Source organism: Leopardus geoffroyi, chromosome B1 (assembly GCF_018350155.1).
Source record: "Leopardus geoffroyi isolate Oge1 chromosome B1, O.geoffroyi_Oge1_pat1.0, whole genome shotgun sequence".
NCBI lineage: Eukaryota > Metazoa > Chordata > Mammalia > Carnivora > Felidae > Leopardus > Leopardus geoffroyi.
Window position 1 is genome coordinate 64751882 of NC_059327.1, and position 22581 is coordinate 64774462.

Sequence of the window (22581 nt, forward strand, 5' to 3'; positions counted from 1 at the left end):
TGGATTTGCAAATAGAGTTGTTAAGTTTTATTATCTCCAAATTCTTAAAAACTTAAAAACAGAAGCCCAGCTCACTTTATTTCTGTCTCTTCATTTCTCTCCCAGGACTCCTGCAAAAGCCTCCACATCTACTCTTGGATTTCTTTCATTCATTATCTAAGCTTCAGGCAGACTGAGCTCTTCAAAACCAGTATCTAAAAGTGTCAAAGGTCCCACCAAAGACTTCCAGTAAAATCTCTCCTGTTCTAGTGTAAATTCATGCTCTATGTAAACTTGCTACCTCACTCCTGTGACTAGACATCGGTGCCCATTTCTCAGACACAATACGTTGGGTGCTCTTTCACAGTTCCCTCAGTTTCTAATGCAGAATAATGAAATGGCCGAATCTCTACTTTGAAACTTGAAATTTCTATTTCTTTTTCTTGATTCACTTTTGAACCAAGATATTAGAGATTTTGTTTTGAGAGAAAGAGAGAACTCTCAGGCACCTATGCCCATACACACCCACGCATGAGCAGAGGAGAGGCAGATGGAGAGGGAGAGAGAGAATCTTAAGCAGGCTCCATGCCCATCTTCAGCCTGATGTAGAGCTTGATCTTACTACTGTGAGATCATGTCCTCAGGCAAAATCAAGACTTGGACGCTCAACCAACTCAGCCACCCAGGTGCCCCAAGAGATTGAAGATTTGAAGACAAGATCCCAAATCCCCCCCAATCTAGAATAGAATAATTTTCTAATAATTAAGAAGAAGTTTTGAGAGCTTCACCAATTTAGGAGATTTTTAGTGAAATACTTGCGGACTTAAAAGAACAAACAAAAAATCACAAACCACCTGGTCTATACCCAGTTCGCACCCAGGCATGTAAAGGAGCAGACCCATTCATGAACAAACAATTCTATTGCCAATTCTCCTATCCTGTGTGAGGTTCTGAAACTCTGCGAATGATGACTAGTATCCAAAATTCCTGTCCCTTTACTGTGGAAAGAACAAGTGATAATGAGTGGTAGAAATAGATAGAATTCAGTGTTTGGTCAGGAAGATTACTGAATTAAAATAAAATGTAAGTATCTCTAAAGTTACAATTATCTTTTATTTTAGGTATGAGACCCAGTTCATAAATTTATAACTGAGTTTCATGTAAATGTGCCTTAAGTCACATATCTGCAAATTAAGCATTTCTGTGTTCTTCTGCTAGAACATTGCTATAGATATCCCCTCTGAGGAAATAGGTTTTATCTTCTTTTTTTTTACACTTTTTGAAATAACTGAGATTCACATGCAGCTATAAAAAATAATACAGAGATGACCCCCATAACCTTCACTCAATATCTCCCCTATTGTAACATCTGTCATAATTATCGTTCAGTAGCATAATCAAGTAATTGGCTTCGAAAGAACCCATCAACCTTATTTAGAGTTCACAAGTTTTACATGCATTCATTTGTGTGTGTACGTGTTTAGCTTTATATATCATTTTATCACGTGTGTAGATTCGTGTGACCACCACCACAGTCAAGACACAGAATTGTTCCATCACACAATACCTTGTGTGGCTCTTGAATAACCTCACTGACTTGCTCCCACTCTTCCTTATCCCACCCCTACCCCCTGGCAGCCACAATCTGTTCTCCATTTCTATACTTTTTTTTCATTTCAAGAATGTTGCATAAAAGGAAGCACACAGTATGTAACCACTTGGGAATGGGTTTTTTCACTCAGCATAATTTCCTGGAGATTCGTCAATAGTTCATTCCTTTTTAATATGGAGTGCTGTTTTCTAGCGCAACGTATCACAGGTTGTTTAACCATTCACCTATTTTATAATGAGTTGTTTCCTATTTTTTGGTTATTACAAATAAAGTTGCTGTAAGCATTCATGTATAGGTTTTCTGTGCAAACAGAAATTTCTATTTCTTTGGAGTAAATGCCCAAGAGTGAGATTGGTAAGTTGCATGATAATTACATGTTTAGTTTTAGGAGACACTACCAACTATTTTGCAGATTGCCTGTACCGTGTTACATCCACACCAGCATTGTATGAATGATCTAGTCTCTCTGCATCCTTGCCTGCATTTGGTGTTGTCACTATTTTTTATTTTAGCCATCCTGGTACTAGGGTAGTAATTAGCATTTCCCTAATAGCTCCAGAACTTGAATGTCTTTTCATATGCTTGTCACTTGTATATCCTTAACTGGGAAATGTCTTTTCATGTCTTTGCCTGTTTTGTAATTAAATCATTTGTTTTTTTATTATTCATTTTTCAGAGTTCTTTATGCATTTTGGATATTAGTCCTTTTTCAGGTATGCGGTCCATGAATATTTTTTCCCAGTCTGTAGCTTGTCTTTTCATCCTCTTAAAAAGGTCTTTTGCAGAGTAACAGGTGTCAATTTTGATAAGGCCCAATCTTTCCTTTTATGGATTGTGCTTTTGATGTCAAGTCTAAGATTTTTTTTCCTAGCATTTGAAGATTTTCTCTTATTACTAGATAAAAAATTTGTAGTTTTATGTTTTAGATTTATGTCTGTGGTCCATTTAAAAAAAATTTTTTTAACATTTATTTATTTTTGAGAGACACAGAGTGTGAGTGGCAGAAAGAGAGACACGGAATCCAAAGCAGGTTCCAGGCTCTGAGCTGTCAGCACAGAGACTGATGCGGGACTCAAACTCATAAACTGTGAGATCATGACCTGAGCCAAAGTCGATTAAGCTTAACTGACTGAGCCACCCAGGTGCCCATGTCTGTGGTCTATTTTGAATTAGCCATTGTATAAAGTATGAGGTTTCAGTCAATATCCTTTTTTTTTTTTACTTGCTGAGCATGTTTATTTAAAAGTAATGGTTAAGCAAAAAATATTCCCTTCCTTCTTTCTTATAGTTTATATTATCTAATAGAAGATTATTGCAACTAAGTATAGTAATTACCTTTATTAAAAACAAAACTTGTGCGATTATTACTACAGCTCTGCTGTTGAAAATAAAACATTCAGGGCTATGTAAAATTTTGGTAACATCATATGTATACCGTGCCATTTGTCCGAGAAAAATTGGAAACGGAAAAGACTAACCATGGAAACTTGCTTTGGCCACATGTGCCACACATGGTTATCCACAACTGTCCTTTTCTGTTTCAGTGGCCTTGGGAGGGGAATTGTGTCATCTGAAGTATCCTGCTTTTCTTTGACCTTGGATAAAGAACAAGCTCTCCAGCCTGTAGCTGAGACAAGATACCACTGGGCTTCCTGTTTTGTCACTGCCACAGTGCTAGAGACACTGCTGTGTCCTCCACCCTGGAGAACAATTTGACAACTCTTTTCCTTTTTTTTTAAAAGTCACATCCAAAGTCTAGCTCTTCCAACCCATTTCTTTCCCTGATTGCTTTTAATCCTGTTGGTGAATAAACCCTAGATAGAGCCTACAGTAGATAATTTTGGTGGTTTGCTCTCAGCCCATTGCCACACTTCCTTGATACCTGCCATGTTTTTATGTGACCCTATTCTTCCCAAGCCTGGCCATAGATAGATGGACCAGAGATGGATGCGTGACCTTAGCTCTTCCTAATCTGTTTTCTTTCCCAAGTATTTGGAATCTGAATCAGAGCATGTTAGTCCCCCAGAGGGCACAGCAACCTGGCAGCCAGGGATAGTCACTGCGTGGAAGTCATCTTTAGCCAACACTCCTGGAATCCATTTAGACCAATTTTCTGTGAGGCCAAAGATAATGAATACTAAATTTGTATTTTACTGATGGAAAAATGCATTAGAACACAGGCTAAGCCAGGGGTATGTCTCGTAGTACAAATTTTCCTCTAAAGTAGAGGGGAAAAAATAAAAAGATATCTGAACATGTGAACACGGAGAAGAAAAAATTATTTCTGGCAAAACTACCTTAAGGATATAGATTTCCATATCGATAGTGTAGGCGGTTTCCTGTAAGCAAAACGTACTACATGGTAGGTTTTTCCTTTGTTTTTGTGCTGGTTTCTCCAAAAGATGTGTCTAATTGTTGTGCGTTGTATAGGAAGCTATGTTAGATAGACTGACACATGCTTTAGCGTCCTCATGTTCTTACCCTTCCGTATCCTCCACATTGTATTTTTTCATTTTTACCTTTCATATTTTTTAGTACAACTTCAACCAGGAATGTTTCTATCAAATGCATACTACATATGTATGCAGAAAAGAAAATGGTGTGAGGCTGCTTTGTTGCATTTTAATATACATAATTTTCAACACAGTGCTTATTTTGAGAAAACTGTAAGACAGAAACAAAGCTTTAAAAAAAGAACCATTGACTGTTCAGAGGAAAGCATATAAGTATCTAGAAATTTAAGAGAAAGAATTAGGTCATTTTTATAGCCCAGAAGGTGAATTGAGCATCATGAAGCAGGGTGATTCTGCTCCTAAATTATCTCCTCATAGCTCTTCTTTCCTTGAACACAAGGTACATACAGAGAGGTTCTTGTTCAGGGAAGGGGTCAGGGTTCTCTTGTTTTTGATTTGAAACTTTTGATGTGGTATCCTTTATTTTTTAAACCTCTCTTTCCCTGCAATTTCCTTTCCCTCTTTGATGCTGCAGGATTCTGCCCACATCTTCTTGTCTACGTGGGCAATGCACTCTCCAAGCTAATTTGCTGTGCTTCAGAATGCATCACAGCAAAGCCCAAGAACAAATATTGCCCTCAGTTTTTTTTTTTTTTTTTTGCAATTAAGGCTTATTAATTGCGTTTGTTTCCATTTCCAGTTTTTATAAGCTCTCCCTTTTGTCCTTCACACAGTTGGTTTACTAAGACTTGGATTGCATTTTTATTATTAGGAAAAACTGAAACTATTAGCTGGTTGATTACTGGAAACAATACAAACAGCTAAATTTCTCCCAAACTAAATATATTTTTTAAATATTGAAAAAAAAATATTGAATGTGCTTTTATTTTCCTTAGTGCTGGAAAACATCTCCATTTCCCTATAATTAAATGTACATATTCACCTTGTATTGAAATCCTTTTGAAGTGAGCACAATTTCTACATATGTCATGTAGCAGTATTGGGTTCACTTGATATAAATATAAATGGAAATTTGATACCAGTCTTCCCCATTCTGAGTAAACTTATGTCAGAAGAATAACAAAAACTAGCGCATTTAAGAAAATAATAGATACTGTGTGTGGAACACTTTATGTATGCCAGGCTTTCTTGTAAATGCTTAACCTGTAACATCTCATTTAATTCTTATAAGAATCCTGTGCAATATGTTATCCCCAAGCTATCCTCATTTCACATGAGATCGCTGAATCACAGAGAACTTAAGTCGAGTTGTTCAAGACCACACAGCTCAGGGGAGGCAGGGCTGGGAACAAAGCCTGCAGTCTATCCAGAAAATACGCCCTTAAACTTTATCCCACGCTGCCTTTCGGCAACATAAGAAATGTATACAATAATTGAAAGTGTCTTTTTTAATGAAGTATTATGCTTAAATATGGCTGGCAGAGGATTCATTCTCAGTAACTGCCTTTGCATTTTTTATTTCTAAAATGACTCTTATTGCGATCTCATTCATATTATAAAATGATCCCACTTATTAAATTATAAAATGATGATAAGGTGTTTTCTATTCAATAGAACAAGGAGAAGGGAGATGTTACATTTTGATAACAGATGATTAAATATAGTATAGGAGATGATCTATGTGAGATGCAACAATATCAATTAAATTACAGTTGACCCTCGAACAACGCAGGTTCATTTATAATTGGATTTTTTACGGTATGGTAGTGAATATGTATTTTCTCTTCTTTATGATTTTCTTAATTTTTTTCTAGTTTACTTTATTGTAAGAATACAGCATATAATAATGCAACATATAAAACATGTGTTAATCTACTGTTTTTGTTATCAGTAAGGTTTCCCATAGTAGGCTATTAATAGTTAAGTTTTAGAGAGTCAAATGTCACACACAGATTTTCAACTTCATGGGAGGTCAGCACTCCTAACCCCTGCATTGTTCAAGTTTCAACTGTATAATCTCTCTCTCTCCATCCTAGACTTCTTCTCTTTAAATCCTCATTTCCAAATGCCTCTTTGCTATCTCCGCATGGATCTCTCACAAGTTTTGCAAATCTACCTTCTGTGACTGCTGCCACCAGCCTCCACCTTGCATACAAACCCAAATCTGCTTTTTCTTTTCATTTTCCTTGTCTGAGTTCATGAAACATCAGTTCTCTAAACATCTATGGCCGTCCTCATTGCTGCTAATGTCCACTGCTGGCCAGCGGCAACTGCAGACGCCCGGTGTGAAGGTGCTTACATCTGTACTGCCAGCCCCATCTCATATTTGAAGCTCAAACATGTACTTGACATTTCCCAGACAGTTTTTTCCTTTTTGGCCTATTTTTATTGCAAATCCCTTGCTCTGGGACTTGGTTGAGTTCATGGAGACTGAACTTAAGGACACTCTCAGAACTATATTCAGAAACACTTTTCTTTTCAGACTTCGGCCTTTGCTCTAAATGGTCTTTTCCTCTTGGGATATGTTGCTTATGGTGAGGAATGTTGATATTTTCTGTAAGTAGACTCTGGATAGAACCCTGCCCCCTGCCCACTACCAACACTCCAGGTGGGTTTAAAGCAAGGGTCATTAGAACTAGGTTCTGTACAGGAACACTGATTCACTAATAACTTGTTAATAATTTTTCCGTCATAATTTTTGAAATGAAAATAATGTTTATTTCCCTTAAACTCTAGTTGACAGGACTTTACCTTACCCTAGCCATCTGATTAATTGAGGTGTTACTGTATCATTTTGATCTTAGAATTATAAAATAGACATTTGAAGACTTTGAAAAGAATCAAGGAACACAGACACTTCCAAACAATAAATGTAACTTGTGTTTAAAATGATTAAAGAAGACAATTTGGGTGATACAAACAAACCTTATTTAACACTCCATGAAGCAGGCAGCCTCTATTCCCAAGGGTTTAGAGAACCCCAAAATGGGGCTGAAAGCATGGAGCTTTTATAGGATGAAGAGAAAGGAGGGGTGACTGGATGGCTCAGTCAGCTGAGCATCTGACACTTGGTTCGGCTCAGGTCATGATCCTAGGGTCATGAGATGAAGCCACGCGTCTGGCTCTGCACTGAGGTGGAGACTGCTTAAGATTCTGTCTCTTCCTCTGCCTCTCTCCCCATTCATGTTCTCTCTCTCTCTCTCTCTCTCTAAAATAAAGAGAGAGAGAGAGAGAGAGAGAGAGAGAGATAAAGGAACAGGGAAGAGAAAAGTAGGAAATGAATAAGCAACAAGGAAATAAGTATAGAGCCCACAGTTGGCTTGGTGTTTGGGGATTTTGGTGTTTGGGGATTGGCTGACTGGACACACTGCATTTCTGGCTGAGTCCACTCATTTCCAGGGGAGTGAAAAGTTATCTAAGCTGCAATTTGCTCATGCGACCCCCCAGGGCAGGAGTGGCTCTGTCTTTGGCCTAGAAATTTATTTCAACACCTACTACATGTTGCCACTGTCTGAATCATCCCTAAATAGTTAAGGGTTAAGTGGGAGCTCACAAGTCAATTGGTGAATACAAAGTCCTCACCTAATCGTTCCACAAGCAATATTCAGGTCGCCTCATCAGTTGTCTGGACAAGGAGTGGGTAAGAAGGAGAGGATTTCCTTCTAATCCTACCACAGAACATCCCAGCGTTTCACGGAGTCTGTAGGAAAATTTCCCCAAATGAACCATAATGATTTTTCTCATTTGAAAGCAAAAGAAGTGGCAATGACAGTAACAATGAGTGCCAAATTTGCTTTGATTCTTTTTCCAGACCATCTGCTCTTCTCTTTGTGCTCCATATTGTACGTTGTTGAGAGCATTGAGCAAGATAACTGGAAATAAGCAAAATAGACTCTACTTCATTGAATCCTAAATTGCTAAAATGCATAATTTTGTTGTTTAAGAAGTTATCTTTAAATATAATTTTAACTGAAATAAGTATAGGAAATTCAAGTGATTTTGTGATATATGCTGCATTCATTTGACAGAAACAAACAAAACATATGGTGGATTTAAAAAAAGGATAGTTTATTTCTCTATCCTGTAATAACCACAGGTTATTTGTCCAGAGACAGCTGGAAAGTTGTGCATTGACACATTTTGTTTGGTTCTTATTTGATGTCTGCCAGACCAGAAGCCACGGCCAGATCTGATGGAGAAGACAGAATATCACCCAGAAATCCTAACTTTCTGCTGCATGGAAAAAACAGAAGAAATTTTGAGTTGTCTTTTTTGCGGAGGAGGAAGAGTTGTATTAATAGAAAGAAGAGGGTGGGGGGAATTTGGAGGAGGAGGGAATAAAGAGGGGCAGGCTGAGGTCCTCTGAATCCCAGTATCCCTTCTCTCCTTCTTACACTAGCAATAGATTCCCCAGCCTTCACCTGGGCACATGCATCCCTTCACATCTGCAAGCTACACACTATTCTCCCAGGCTCTCTTGCCAATGTAAGGCAATTTGACTAAGTTCAGGCCAATGAGGTATGAAAGATTCTGAGGTGTATCATTTCCAGCTTATCTCTTTTTGGATGCTTACTTTGCACTCTTCCCTTTCTGTTGCCTAGAAAATCATGACACTTGGGGAAATCTTGGAAATGTAGGTGAAGACAAGAGCCATCACCAGCCCTGGAATGCTCACCTGTGGAGTGTTCATTTATTTAATCAACTTGTGATAGTTTTCAAAACCTGACATAAAGGGGTGGAGTCTATGTCTCCTCCCTTTGAAAGACTTGTGACTTCGGCAACCAATGAATTATGGCAAAAGTGATACTATGTGACTTTCAAGGCTTGGCCAGAAGAGGCCATGTGACTTCCACTTGCTCTTTCTCAGACTCTCAGTCTCAGGATGCCTATTGGAACCCAGCTACCTTGCTGTGTTAGGCCCGAGTCCTATGGAGAGGTCATGTATAGGGTCATAGCCCCAGCTAAGTTCAGCCTTCAAGTCCTCCCAGCCAAGGTACAAACACATGAGTAAAGAAGCCTCCAGTCATTTGGATGACCCTCAGACCTTCACATCTTCCTGTCTGGGGTCCCAGACATCTTAGAACAAAGCAAACCATCTTGGCTCTGTCCTCTCCCAATTCCTAACTCAGAGTATCTGTGAGTGTAATCAAGTGCTCTAAGTATTTTGTGGTGTCCCTATTAAAGTCACTTAGCCTACACTCTAAGTAATACAAATGTCAGATCAAAGATTATTTAAATAAGTTTAAATAATTTTAAAAATTATTTAAATAGTGTGTTAAACAAAAACAAGACCACTTTAAGTACCCAACAAAATCTTAAATGCTAATTAGCTATGTCAGATAGAACTATTTACCTATAATCTATAAGCAACCACCAGACTGGGGCAATTCTGCCAAAGCTGTTCAGATCTCTGGAGGAAAATGGGGGCTGGTCTGAAATTTGAGCTTCTCATGTTATATCCTGGGCATTTGTCTGATTTTCTGCACTGATGTCATTCATATCCATATCTTCTTTCCTTTTCCCTATAACTTGCTGCTCAATGGTCTGAGGATAGATTAGGTTTGAGTTAAGTCTAGTTTATGATGTATTCCTACCTAATAAACTTCCAATTGAAAATGTTCCCGTTAACCTTTATATCTGGGCTGGTCCATATTTCTACAGTCATTAAATAATTAACCACTTGCCTCTGAATTTGCCTTTGAGTCTGAGGGTATACACACACAGACACAGACACACACACAGACACAGACGCAGACACACACACAGATATACACACTGATAGCCCTTGTTGTGACAAAGTCCACAACAGCTATGTGTTCCAATTGCACAACTTCACAAGTCTGTGTTTCGAGGGAGTGACTCTCATCTCTTATTATTTTTCCACCTCTATCATTAGTGGGAAAACATACATTAAAAAGTGATATACAGAGATAGATATAGACATAAATTACAATACTTTCCTGGGCCACATGCCACCAAACTTGGAATAAGAAAAAGAGATCGTGGTCAATGAAACTATTTCCCCAAGAGACCATGAGCTGAAAAGGTCAAGGCAGGGACCTGGTATGTATATCACTTACCCTTTCTGAGTCACACTTTCTTCTTTGACAACAGGAAACAACTGAGTCTCCACTGCATCTCTCCCAGGATGGTTGTGAGGAAGAAATTACACAATGAGAATGGTACTGAGCTGCTCTAGTATGAGACCTTAGTGGTGTCACCACACATCCAGTAGGAGACCAGTGATAACTAAGGGAAAGTGAACACCCATCCCCCAAACTGCACATAGTCAAAAAGAGTTTAAAAATTTAAAGGTTTCTAGGGGCGCCTGGGTGGCGCAGTCGGTTAAGCGTCCGACTTCAGCCAGGTCACGATCTCGCAGCCCGTGAGTTCGAGCCCCGCATCGGGCTCTGGGCTGATGGCTCAGAGCCTGGAGCCTGTTTCCGATTCTATGTCTCCCTCTCTCTCTGCCCCTCCCCCGTTCATGCTCTGTCTCTCTCTGTCCCAAAAATAAATAAACGTTGAAAAAAAAAAAAAATATTTAAAAAAAAAAAAAAAAAAAAAAAGGTTTCTATAGCCTCTCTTTTTTTGTCTTATGTGGATAAAATCCTAGTAAGCGAATGGATCAAGCATGAGAAATCCAATAGCAATACCACCTCATATTTGAATATACAGCAACTAATCAAAACCAGATTTGGGGCCCCTGGGTGGCTCAGTCGACTAAGCGGCTGACTTCAGCTCAGGTCATGATCTTGTGATCATGGGCTCGAGCCCCATGTTGGGTTCTGCTGACAGCTCGGAGTCTGGAGCCTGCTTCGGATTCTGTGCCTCCCTCTCTCTCTGCCCGTCCCCCACTCATACTCTGTCTCTCTGTCTCTCTCAAAAATAAGTAAACATTAAAAATTTTTAAATAAAAAAAAGCTTTAATTTCTGTTCATTTCTGCTTTTCCCTATTTCCTTCTGCTCTATCAACTCTTTTTTTCTGATGCTGCATATGAAATGAAATCCCTGCAGGACAGGTTGAATTTATTTTATTAATTTATATAAATTATCTAAACCACATAAAAGACTTTTCTCAAAATAAATATTCCTGTGTTTCCTTTCTTGAAAATGTTCAGCTAGCCCAGTGCAGGCGAGGTTTGAGGTGCAGATGCAAAACGAGGAGACTGGCTCCCCCTCCTGAATCTGTCAGTTGCTGACCCCGGCCAAATCTGATTAGGAAGCCCAGGTTCCTCAGATGTAAACAATGGGTTGTATTAAACTCTTTCTAAAGTGTCTTCCATTTCTAAGATTTTGCAAACATGTTGATTTGAAGGATAGTAGTTAAGAGCGCGGGTTCTCAAGCCCTTAGCCTGGGCTTGAATCCCAATTCTCCCACTTACCATCTGTGTAACCTTGAGCAGATGACTTAACTTTCATGTATCTCAGTTATGTCATCTAAAACATGTGCAAATGGTGGTCCCCACCTCATAAGGTTATGAGCGCATTAAATGTGACAATATGCATGTAGTGAGAAGATGGTGCCTGGCACATGTAGGGCTCAGTGAGCATTTAATTCTATGCACACTTTAAAAATCACCTATTATTTCATGTTCATTAGATGCTAGAGAGCTCAGAAACCCCAGGTGACAAGACTAGTAAGTTGTGGAGCAACATCACAGCCATGGCTGTGGTTGACTGCAAATACCCAGAAAGTGTGGCTTATTGCAAATTCTAGGAAATGGCTATATATAACATCTCCAAATCTTTAGAATCGTAGAATTATTTGAAGACAGTACATTTGAACTCCTGAGTTTGTTATTATTATGGTTGCCTACTTGTTTGGTGTCCCTTTTTGGCAAGCTTTACATTCCTCATTTTTCTTTGGCACTGAAAGCCACTTGTTTTGTTTTTAGTTCCATTCCTGTGAAACAGTCTGAATTGCCTAGTCCAACACTTTCTTCCAGGATTTTCCCAGGGGCACATCCAGGAGAAATATATGATTTGGGACTTTATGTTAGCCAACCAATCAGACATTAGAGATTTCCAAGTTAACCTTTTATTTACTATCAGGCTAGTAATTTATTCACACTTCTATTCATTTATTTTTACAACCTGGACAAGGGAGATACACAGAAAGAAAGTGATCCTGAGTCAGATGAAAGAGAAAGAAGAAAAAGCACAGACCAGGGTAGCAAAGGTCAGTAAAACCCTATGGATCCAAATAATACTCATCACCTACCATTTTGGAGCCCCAATTCCTGTGAGCAGGATCTATGCTCCTCACTGTTCAGAGCAGCACATACAAAAACAACCAAATCAGGTTGAAACTTTCAGCCCTATTTTACCCTCCAAGAAACTGAGAGAAATACTAAGAATGTCCATTGCCTTCAGATATTGTTTCAAAATAAATGGGGAAATGATCTCCTGCTCTTATCATTTTCATTTACTTAAGAAATAGTGACTAAAAGCTAAGCCTGTGCTAAGTGCTGAGCCTGACGCTGCTGCTGGGGGTTGTGGGAGGGCTAAGACGTATAATATCCAGGTTTGTGAGGACCGACTGACTCCTGGTCTGGTGAACTGTCTGGTGAAGATGCTGGGCATGTAATAATGATAATAGTAATAACGCTAATGGCGATAGAAGGAGTGGAAGAAAAGAGCTGTTGGTGCTGACCTGCTTATAAAACAGTTCCTGATTGGTCTGCTGGCTCTGGGTGACTGACACCCTGTGAGTGGGTGAGACAGCACTTACTCAGTATGGTCCTTCTGAATCAGTCAATGTTACAAAGACCTAACAAGGCTTCCTAGCAGGGGTGATGCTTTAAGTCTATTGTCGGAAGCTTATCAGATTGAGAAAGGACTTTTGATTCATAAACATAAATCAAGTTACACTTCTTGAATACACACAGGCTGAGAGACAGGACAAGTCTGCTGAGACGAGGAATGAAGGAAGGGGGCATATTAAGCAAAGCCTGATAATTTGAATGTGGCTAATAAGAATTTTGTTGAGAATCATAAAAGTAAATGAAATGGGCTAATGGGACAAGTGTCATTTACAAAGCCAAATATAAGCTAGAGGAGCTGGGCTGGCCCTGGGTGAAATGGTTGAAGAAGGCAAAATCTGACTTTGAAACCCTATAGTATTGCCACGTAGTACTCTATTGTGTATACAAACCACAATTTCTTTATCCATTCATCAGTTGATGGACATTTAGGCTCTTTCCATAATTTGGCTATTGTTGAGAGTGCTGCTATAAACATTGGGGTACAAGTGCCCCTATGCATCAGTGGTCCTGTATCCCTTGGGTAAATTCCTAGCAGTGCTATTGCTGGGTCATAGGGTAGGTCTATTTTTAATTTTTTGAGGAACCTCCACACTGTTTTCCAGAGTGGCTGCACCAATTTGCATTCCCACCAACAGTGCAAGAGGGTTCCCGTTTCACTCTTATGTGGATCCTGAGAAACTTAACAGAAACCCATGGGGGAGAGGAAGGAAAAAAAAAAAAAAAAAGAGGTTAGAGTGGGAGAGAGCCAAAGCATAAGAAACTCTTAAAAACTGAGAACTGAGGGTTGATGGGGGGTGGGAGGGTGGGGAGGGTGGGTGATGGGTATTGAGGAGGGCACCTTTTGGGATGAGCACTGGGTGTTGTATGGAAACCAATTTGACAATAAATTTCATATATTGAAAAAAATAAAAAATAAAAAATAAAAAAAGAAACCTTATAGTATGCTTCCTGCTCCTTTTCTTCCTTGCCTGGCAAACAAGGTGCCTTCTAGACCCCTTGTCTCTCACCATCCTTTTACCCTGTTGACAGCTAGTTGCACAGAAATCCCCCGTAAAGCATGAACCAAAAAGTGATTATGCCTCACTCCTTCACATTTCCAAGGGGCTCATGAAGAGTGGAAGTCACTGGGGCTTTAAGACATGGATCTCTAATGGTGAGGTTTCAGTTTGTGGTGGAGGCATTGTCTGGAGGCCACAGGATTTTCCACCTGTTAATGCCCAACATGTAAGGGATGCCTTGCTCTATCATCTCTATCAGGTAGCCCGAGTGCAAGCTGCTTTTGGGGACAGGGCTGTCCAGTTGGAATCTTTTCAGCCTTCAGCAGCAATTCCTAAGATATGGCCTTTTTTTTTTTTTAATCTTTTTGATAAATGATAATAATCAAATTCTCTCCTTTTTTTTTTTTTTTGGATGAAAACTCAGAAAGTAAATATCAAGAACAAAATATCCTCACAGAGCCACATAGCAACAATATCAGTGTCTTTTCAAACTGGCCAAATCACTGAGCTGCAAAATAACTCATCATTGCTATTGACCTCAAACTTGCTCGCTCTCCCCGTGGGTCCTCACGCTCTCTTCACTCCGTTTCATCGGAAAGCAAAAATAATTTTAAGGTGCACTTAAAAGATTTTTATTTAAGGCTTTTAAATATTTATTGAAAACATTGTCTTGGTCCTCTCAAAAGATAGTTTAAATTTTTAGCCAACCACTTTCAATGTTTTTTCCTTCCCTGAACCAGGATGTAGATGTATATTTAAAATAACTTTTATTTACAAAACCGTATCTTAGCAACAGTGGCACAGCACAAGAGTGTGTTATCTAAAGCAAACCAATTCGGGCCATAAACTATATAAGCGAAGCAGCTAAATGTGATTGGTATAGCTCTTCCGAGATACCATGAGCTTGAGGTGTTACATGAGATTAAAGGCATATTTTTCAGAGACCTGGGATGATCTATTATTCATGTTTAACTCAAGGGATGAGCAACACTTTCTATTCCTAATTATAGAATCATAAAATTTTAGAGCTCAAAATATTGGAGGCTTCCTAGTCCAGTCCTGTCATATTATACAAAGGCAGGGGAAGGAAAGCAAGGGAAAAGAAAAGATGATTGTTTTTGCTTTTAATTCTTCTGATTACAATAGGTGTATTTTCAAGATGGCTAACCAGTTATAATCTGTGGTCTTGAAACAAAGAGGAAAAAAAAGACAAAAATACCTTTCATATGAAGTAAGAAACTGTAACTTCAATCCAATTAATGTGGTGTTCAAATAACTAAGTAAGCAGTTTACAAAAAAAAAAAATCTGGAAGTTTACTTAATTGAAAATAAGTGAAAAAAAGAAACTGAGGTCCTGAGAGTTTAAATCACTTATTCTAAGTCAAATAAATAAATAAATAACCCATTCATTAATTTTGCTACATCAATGTATTAAGAGGAATGCAAAATGAAAAGTCTGTATTTTTAGCTTTTTATTCAGACACGAAAGAGCAGTCTCTTCAGATTTTCATAGGCATTCACAAGGCTGGAAACCAAACTTTGTTCTACAAACTACTAGGCAATCTATAAAATGAATCTAAGGTTCAGAAAGAGTAGGCAATATTGATAATGGCGTGAAGACATTCTTAGTATGCCAGTGCATTATTGATAAATCATTAAGAGCTGTTTCACTGAAACTATTGGAGCATTTAAAAAGATCATAAATAATTAAAATAAATATCTTTTATAAATAAACACAGATAATGAGATTAAGGAGGAGAAAAGCTTACCTACATTTTTAACTAGAACAAGCAATTATGCATTCCTTTTCTCAAAGTCTACATTGATATTTAAGAGTAAAAGGAAAGACATAATGTTTCCAAAAACATAAGCTTGAGTGTTAGCTGGTATCCATTAATACTGCTAATTTGAGTCATATCCTTGATTTCATTGGTCTGTAACATTTGCATAGTTTATAACCATAAAACTTCGATCAGAGTTACATAAAACATAAACATTTTAAAAGCATTTTTAGCTTCATTTTGTATTTACTTGGAAGATTCACCATATTACCCTTTATCAAAAGATGCAAATGAGAATCAGATAAATTAGATTAACTACTCGGAGAAAACATAGTAAGGGAGCTGAACTAGGGTTCTAGGACTCCTAATCCCAGACCAAGAGTTTTACCAAAAAAAATGTGCTGTCAGATCAAATCAAGGGCATCCAATTTCCTTCTTTTTCTCATCCCAAGCTATCCTGAGGAAAGTTGTGCTCCTTGTTAGAATGCCCGAACATCTTTCAATTACTATAGCTGTTTTCTAAAGGTATGAACAAAAACTACCTTCAAAAATGTCACTAAGGATTTTTGCTAAAAACGTTTTTTTCTGGATCTCACCTTGACTTCCTGAATCGGGGTGGGATGGTTTAACAAACTCCCCAGGTGATTCTTATACACAGTAAAGAGAGCCAGTAGCCAGCAAGATAAAGTCCAATTTCTTGGCTTCCAAACAAGAAATGTTTGACTCCTGCCTACATCTTCAAAGTTCTCCTAAATGAAATTCTCTCCTGTGAACTTTGTGCGTCAGCAAAATCTCTCTACTTAGATCTCTCTGACCATACCTATCTGTTCACACCTCGGGGCCTTCGTACTCATTCCCTCTGTCTGGAAAACCTCTCTTTCCCCACCCATCCCCACCTATTTAGCAAACTAATCATTCCTAAAACTAGGTCAGGCTGCTCCTTTTCTAAGCCTTTCCTTTATTCCTAGAAGCACAATCACTTCTATTACTCCTTCTAGGAGCATGTGTATTTATCGGTTTGTTTGCATCTTGTGCAACTGGTACACTTATAAATGGAAAGGAAATGGAAATGTTCAGAAAAAGTCTCTCCAAAGTGCTATTTTGGCATATGGACTACTTTGAGCTGGAGGCAGTTGAGACTCTGTAGGCTCAAGAGAAACTTTTGTTCCTCCCTTAACTACCTAGAAGAATCTAAACTGGGTGTCTTTCCCAGAACAAGAGCTATTATCAGAGATAAATTTTATCTGAGTGCCCCACCTGCATGGCAGGGCAAACATCTAATTACCAAACATCAGATCTTTTTCTTATTGCCTGTGGATTGCCCTCCCCCCCACCCCTCGTGGAAGCCCCAGGCTCCTATCCCAGTGCTTACCTCAGGATGGCACACATACCTCACTTTACCTCTCTGTCTTTGAATGTCTCATATAGGTGGGGTTCTGAAAGGTACAAAATTAAATTTGATTTTCTCCTGTCAATCTGTTTTATGTTAACTGAATTATTAGACCAGCCCAAAGAAACTCAGAAGGACAGAGGAAAATTTCCCCTCGAACAGAAACCATAAAGGTTTGATGAAAGAATGGCAAAGCGCATAGTGTTGTGTTAGCTGTCACCATACTACTTCTGCAAACTGAGATGTAATCACATACAGACCCTTCAGCCATGGAGCACCAATATTTCCAGACGATACCATTGGTGTCAAAATATAAACCACCACCTATGATATTCATAGTGATAGAATAAGAACATATTTCAAGATTCCCTTTAGTCAAAATCTATGCCAATTGGAATAATGTTCTAGGTCTTCTTTCTTTTTTTCATCTTTTTGGGTCAATGTGCCTCTCAGGGTTAGAGACTGTTGCTTACAATATGAAAAAGCAGCTTCTATGGTTTCACTAACATTACACACAGATGAGAAGTATTTACAAGTGCTGACTTCCTTCAAAGCCTTTGTTTTTCTTCTTTTGCTCTTACAGATCAGATAACTATTTGCTGACCAGTATTATTTGTTTACAATTCAGTGCCTGTAGAATCTGATGTTGATTTTATGGTTGCTACACTTTTAGGAGACTATGAAATTCTAGTAGGCATTCAGTGCTTTATTTTATATATTCCTCTTTTAGCGAGGGGCAATTTTACACCTCAAGACTCCTAACTTGGAATTTTGAATTCTATGCATATCTATATATGCATAGATAATGGTGCCCAGAACCATTTATAACAAATATTCATTTGTGGGATACTATAATCAGGTAAATTAGGCAGAGAGCAAAGAAAACTATAATAAAAAATATAGAGCAAAGTGATAAATAGGATCAAGTCCTGAAAAAATTTATCCTTGAGTTAAATAAGCTTGAAGATGGCCTTGGGTATTGTCATAAACAAGTCATTTGTTACTTTTATAAGAGTGTATTTTTTATAATATGGTAGAGTTAGGACAGAATTAAATAAATATAATAGAAATGTAAGCTGAGTGTCATAGGAACACTGACAAGAGAGGGAAAATGCTGACTTGGGCAATTAAGGAAGATTACAAGGAGTAAGAACCATTTCAGTTCGTTATTTAAAAAACATTTTTTTAATGTTTATTTATTTTTGGGGGGGGGGGGTGGCAGAGAGAGAGGGAGACACAGAATCCAAAGCAGGCTCCTGGCTCTGAGCTGTTTGCCCAGAGCCCAACGCAGGGCTTAAACTCACAAATTCTGAAATCATGACCTGAGCCGAAGTCAGACGCCCAACCGACTGAGCCACCCAAGCACCTGTAAGTTCATTATTTAAATAGGAATATAAAAATATGGAAGAACAGAGAAGAGAAGGAGTGAAGTTTAGAAATTTTATTTGGGGGGCCATGTTTTGCCAATATTATTCTATTTTGTTAAATCCTAACTTTTAGTTTGTAGGACAAATTGCCTTAGAGTGACCTGCAATATTTTTAAAGCCAATTGTTAGGTCTATTTGTAACTTTACAGAGAGTAGCAGAGGTTATAATGAGGTTAAGTTGATAAAGATCATAAAGTGTGAGTCTACAAGTGATGAGGGTAGAAGATCATGGTTCTACTCAGCAGTCCACCTAATCAAACATTGCTCACTTTCCCCACTTTCTTTAAAAACAAATAAACAAGACCCTCAACTTTCATTGTCTCAAGAAAAAACTTTTTATCATTAACTAGGCAGCAAATAAAAATAAATGTGTATGCAATTTATGCCTTTCAGGCTTTTTTTCTTTTTTGAATCTAAAAATAACCCTGCTGCTTGAAATTTCTGCCATGTGGGAACAAGGGCCTCTTGGATGCCCAGCAACTTTTCATCCTTACAGCACAGACTCTGACGCCATCTTTCCAGAGTGTTTTTGCTCTTTGGAGCGGTGCCTATCTCCCTGCATATAGTGTGCCTGCTGGTTTCTACCCTGTTAAATCAGCATGTCCCAGACCGCTGCATGCGCTGACTAGCTGTTGCCTACCAGCCATCAGCTACTATTGCTTCAAGTTGTCTTTTTGCTCTAATGGTGTAATTAAACCCCATCAATCATCCAAGTATTTCCAGTGTTTGTGAATCAGCTCTACTGTTTTTTTTTTTTTTTAATTTTTTTTTCAACATTTATTTATTTTTGGGACAGAGAGAGACAGAGCATGAACGGGGGAGGGGCAGAGAGAGAGGGAGACACAGAATCGGAAACAGGCTCCAGGCTCTGAGCCATCAGCCCAGAGCCCGACGCGGGGCTCGAACTCACGGACCACGAGATCGTGACCTGGCTGAAGTCGGACGCTTAACCGACTGCGCCACCCAGGCGCCCCAGCTCTACTGGTTTTAGAACTGAGAACCTAGAGCAGTTCTTTGTAAGCATATAAGAATTGTAGGAGAGGAAAATTTTTTCCTTCTTTATAGGTTTTTTGGCTGGTCTAATAATTAAATTGATATAAAATAGATTAACAAGAGAAAAAAATTAATTTGTATGTACAGGAACTCGAAACACATGAGGCTTCCCGCCAGGCAACTGAGGTTTATATGCCCTCTGAGCTAAGAAGAAAGGGGTAAGACATTTCTCTTCCTATTTTATAAGGTCTCCAATCCTATTAGATTAGGACCCTACCCTTATGAACCTCATTTAGCCTTAATTATATCCTAAAAATCCTATTTCCAAATACAGTGATACTGGGGATTAGGGCTTCAATATATGAGTTTTGTGGGAAACCTATTCAGTCCATAGCAAGAAGAAAGCAATTTTTGAACATATTACTTTTGGAAACAATACATACAAAAATTTACCCAACCAATATTTATTGAGCATCTCTTTTAGTTTGTTTTATGTTTATTTATTTTGAGAGAGAGAGAGAGAGAGAGCAGGGGAGGGGCAGAGAGAGAGGGAGACACAGAATCTGAAGCAGGCTACAATTTCTGAGCTGTCAGCACAGAGCCTTATGCGGGCTCAAACTCACAAACCACTAGATCATGACCTGAGCCAAAGTCGGACACTTAACCAACTGAGCCACCCAGGCAGCCCATTATTGAGCATCTTTTATGTGCTAAACACTCTTTTAAGTATTTGGGTTACATAGGTGAACAAAGTAAAGATCCCTGCCCTCACGGAATGTACATTTTGGCAAGCAACGTATTTTTTCTTTTTTTTAAATGAAGTATAATTAACATACAGTGTGATATTAGTTTCAGATGTACAGTATAGTGATTCAACAATTCTATTTATTACTTGGTGCTCATCAAGGTAAGCGCGCTCTTAATTCCTTTTATCTATTTCAGCCCTCTGTTCCCCTTGGAAGGTAATATTTTTAAATGGATTTTAGTAAACTGAACTCTTTAATGCCAGGTGATATTTTTATATCTCTTACTAAACACTTGTTTTATAATATGTAATTTTTACAATATCAGCAAAATGAAAAAATTAGTCTGCAAAAAGCCAGGTATTACAAAAGTGTCTTACAAGATATGACAACAAGGTATAAAGAAAATCTGTTAAATACCAAAACTCCTATCATAGGACTTCATCAAAATAAATTGGGCTTATGGAACCATTAGTTAAGAAAATAAAAAATTTTCCCTAGTGTAGAACTGAACAGTATTTTAGAGTTTTTATTTTAGAGGAGGCACAAATAGTATTAGAAAGTCTCAGAAGGAATGAAAAATGAATAATAATGATATGTTACATTTGCAAATCAGTGGATCAGCCCAAGAATAACAGTGAAATAGCAAGGGACCTCTAAAGTATTACTTATTAGGGATTTAAAACATTCAAAATGCTCATTTTATTATGTCATAAATACTCTAAAAGGCACTTAATCTGAGGGAAGTAAAATCAGAAAGAATAATTTTTTTTCTTAGAAATAATAAATTTATAAGAGAAGATTTTCTTTAAAATCAAACTACATCACTAATAATTACATAGCACTTAACAAACAATAATTGACAACATACATTTAAATGTCATAACATTGTACCAAATCCGTTTCTAGACGCATTAGTTAAACAAGAGGAAAATGAACTGTCAAATGTGTTCTTAGGTAAGTAACGTCATTGAAATCCGGAGAGTTGAATTGACAGCCTGTCATATCTTTTTACTGGAAGAGCTCCTTCTTAGGCACAAGATCTGTCCCTGAGGGTCTGGAGACTTAACTTTTCTCCTTGGTAAAACCCACTGGGAAAGCAAGAGGAAGGAAGGAAGGAAGGAAGGAAGGAAGGAAGGAAGGAAGGAAGGAAAGAAGGAAGGAAGGAAGGAAGGAAGGAAGGAAGGAAGGAAGGAAGGAAAAAAGGAAAGGGAATTTTGTTTATCTGTTTGGGACTGTGAGCTTCAAAAGCTTGAATCTGAACACCATCCCAATATCAGGAATCCATCTAATGTGTACCGGGTGTGCCCTACAAAACCTTCACCATTATTAGGGGGCAGCATTTAAAATTAAAGTTCTTAAGGGTGGCTGGGTGGCTCAGTGGGTTGAGCATCTAACTCTTGATTTCAGCTCAGGTTATGACCCCAGGGTCGTAGGATTGAGCCCTTTGGCCCCATGCTGAGCATTAAGATTCTCTCCCTCCCTCTGCCCATGTCTTCCACTTGCACACACACTCTCTCTCTCAAATAATAATAATAATAAAAAAACTATTAAAGTTCTTAGATGACAAATTCTACAGCATTTATACATGTACTCAGTATCTAGTAAAAAACAACACTTGATTATAAGCCTGCATAATAAAAAAGAATATTAAATTCAAGATCCCAGTTTAGTGGCTGAAAACATGAAATGGAGATAACAATAGTTTCATCAATTAAAGTGGTTCTTGGTTACTTTGCCCATAATATGTAAATCAATCCAATACTCCCTATCTCCAGCTTTTGACTTATTTTTTCCCTGGCTCTTATCACCATCTTCCATTTTAATTTTTTGTCTTGTTTATTTCTGCCTCTTGCCACTAGAATATGAATTCAATGAATTTTTTCCCTTATGTGTCTGCAGCACCTAAAACAGTCCCGGTATGTTAAAAGTACTCAATACCTTTTGACTGACTGAATAGATAATGCAGAACTGGAAGTTAAAGGGCGTATAGTCATGTTGGAGGCTGGCTGAGAATGATTAAAGCCATTTATTCATTTGTTCAACAAATATTTACTAAGTACATATTATGTCCCAGACAGACACTGCACTCACTTGGGTATGCAATATTGAGTATGGCCCCTGCCCTCAATAGACAGGTTTTCAAATGACTGAATATAAGGATGACTTCAGTCCTGCATAATCACTATCTTACCCTCAGGACTTTGGGCTGCAAGTGACAGGTCTGTAACCTGCCTACACCTGAGGCATAGGTGTTTCAATTCATGTAGTTAGTAAAGCAATTTTTCCTACCATGATCTGTATGACAGGCTAAATGTATCCATGTACAGTGTAAGTTCCTTTCTCTGGAAGATGAATTAAAATGTAAATAAAACCTTTGCGACTTTGAAAACAAAGATTATCAGAAAATAGAATGAAGATGTGGACTTGAACTGGCCCTGGACCTCTACGTTTAGTTCTGAGATACTTCTAAAAATAT

At 38.2% G+C, this 22581-nt stretch overlaps 1 long non-coding RNA gene across 1 annotated transcript; it reads right to left on the bottom strand.

Annotated features, from left to right (window-relative positions):
• Positions 1–18717: 18717 nt before the first annotated feature.
• Positions 18718–19882, bottom strand: LOC123582862. Its single transcript, XR_006704627.1, has 2 exons — positions 19349–19882; positions 18718–19108 (listed from the first exon to the last, which is right to left on the bottom strand). It is a non-coding gene; the product is annotated as an uncharacterized LOC123582862 (long non-coding RNA).
• Between the last annotated feature and the right edge of the window lie 2699 nt (positions 19883–22581).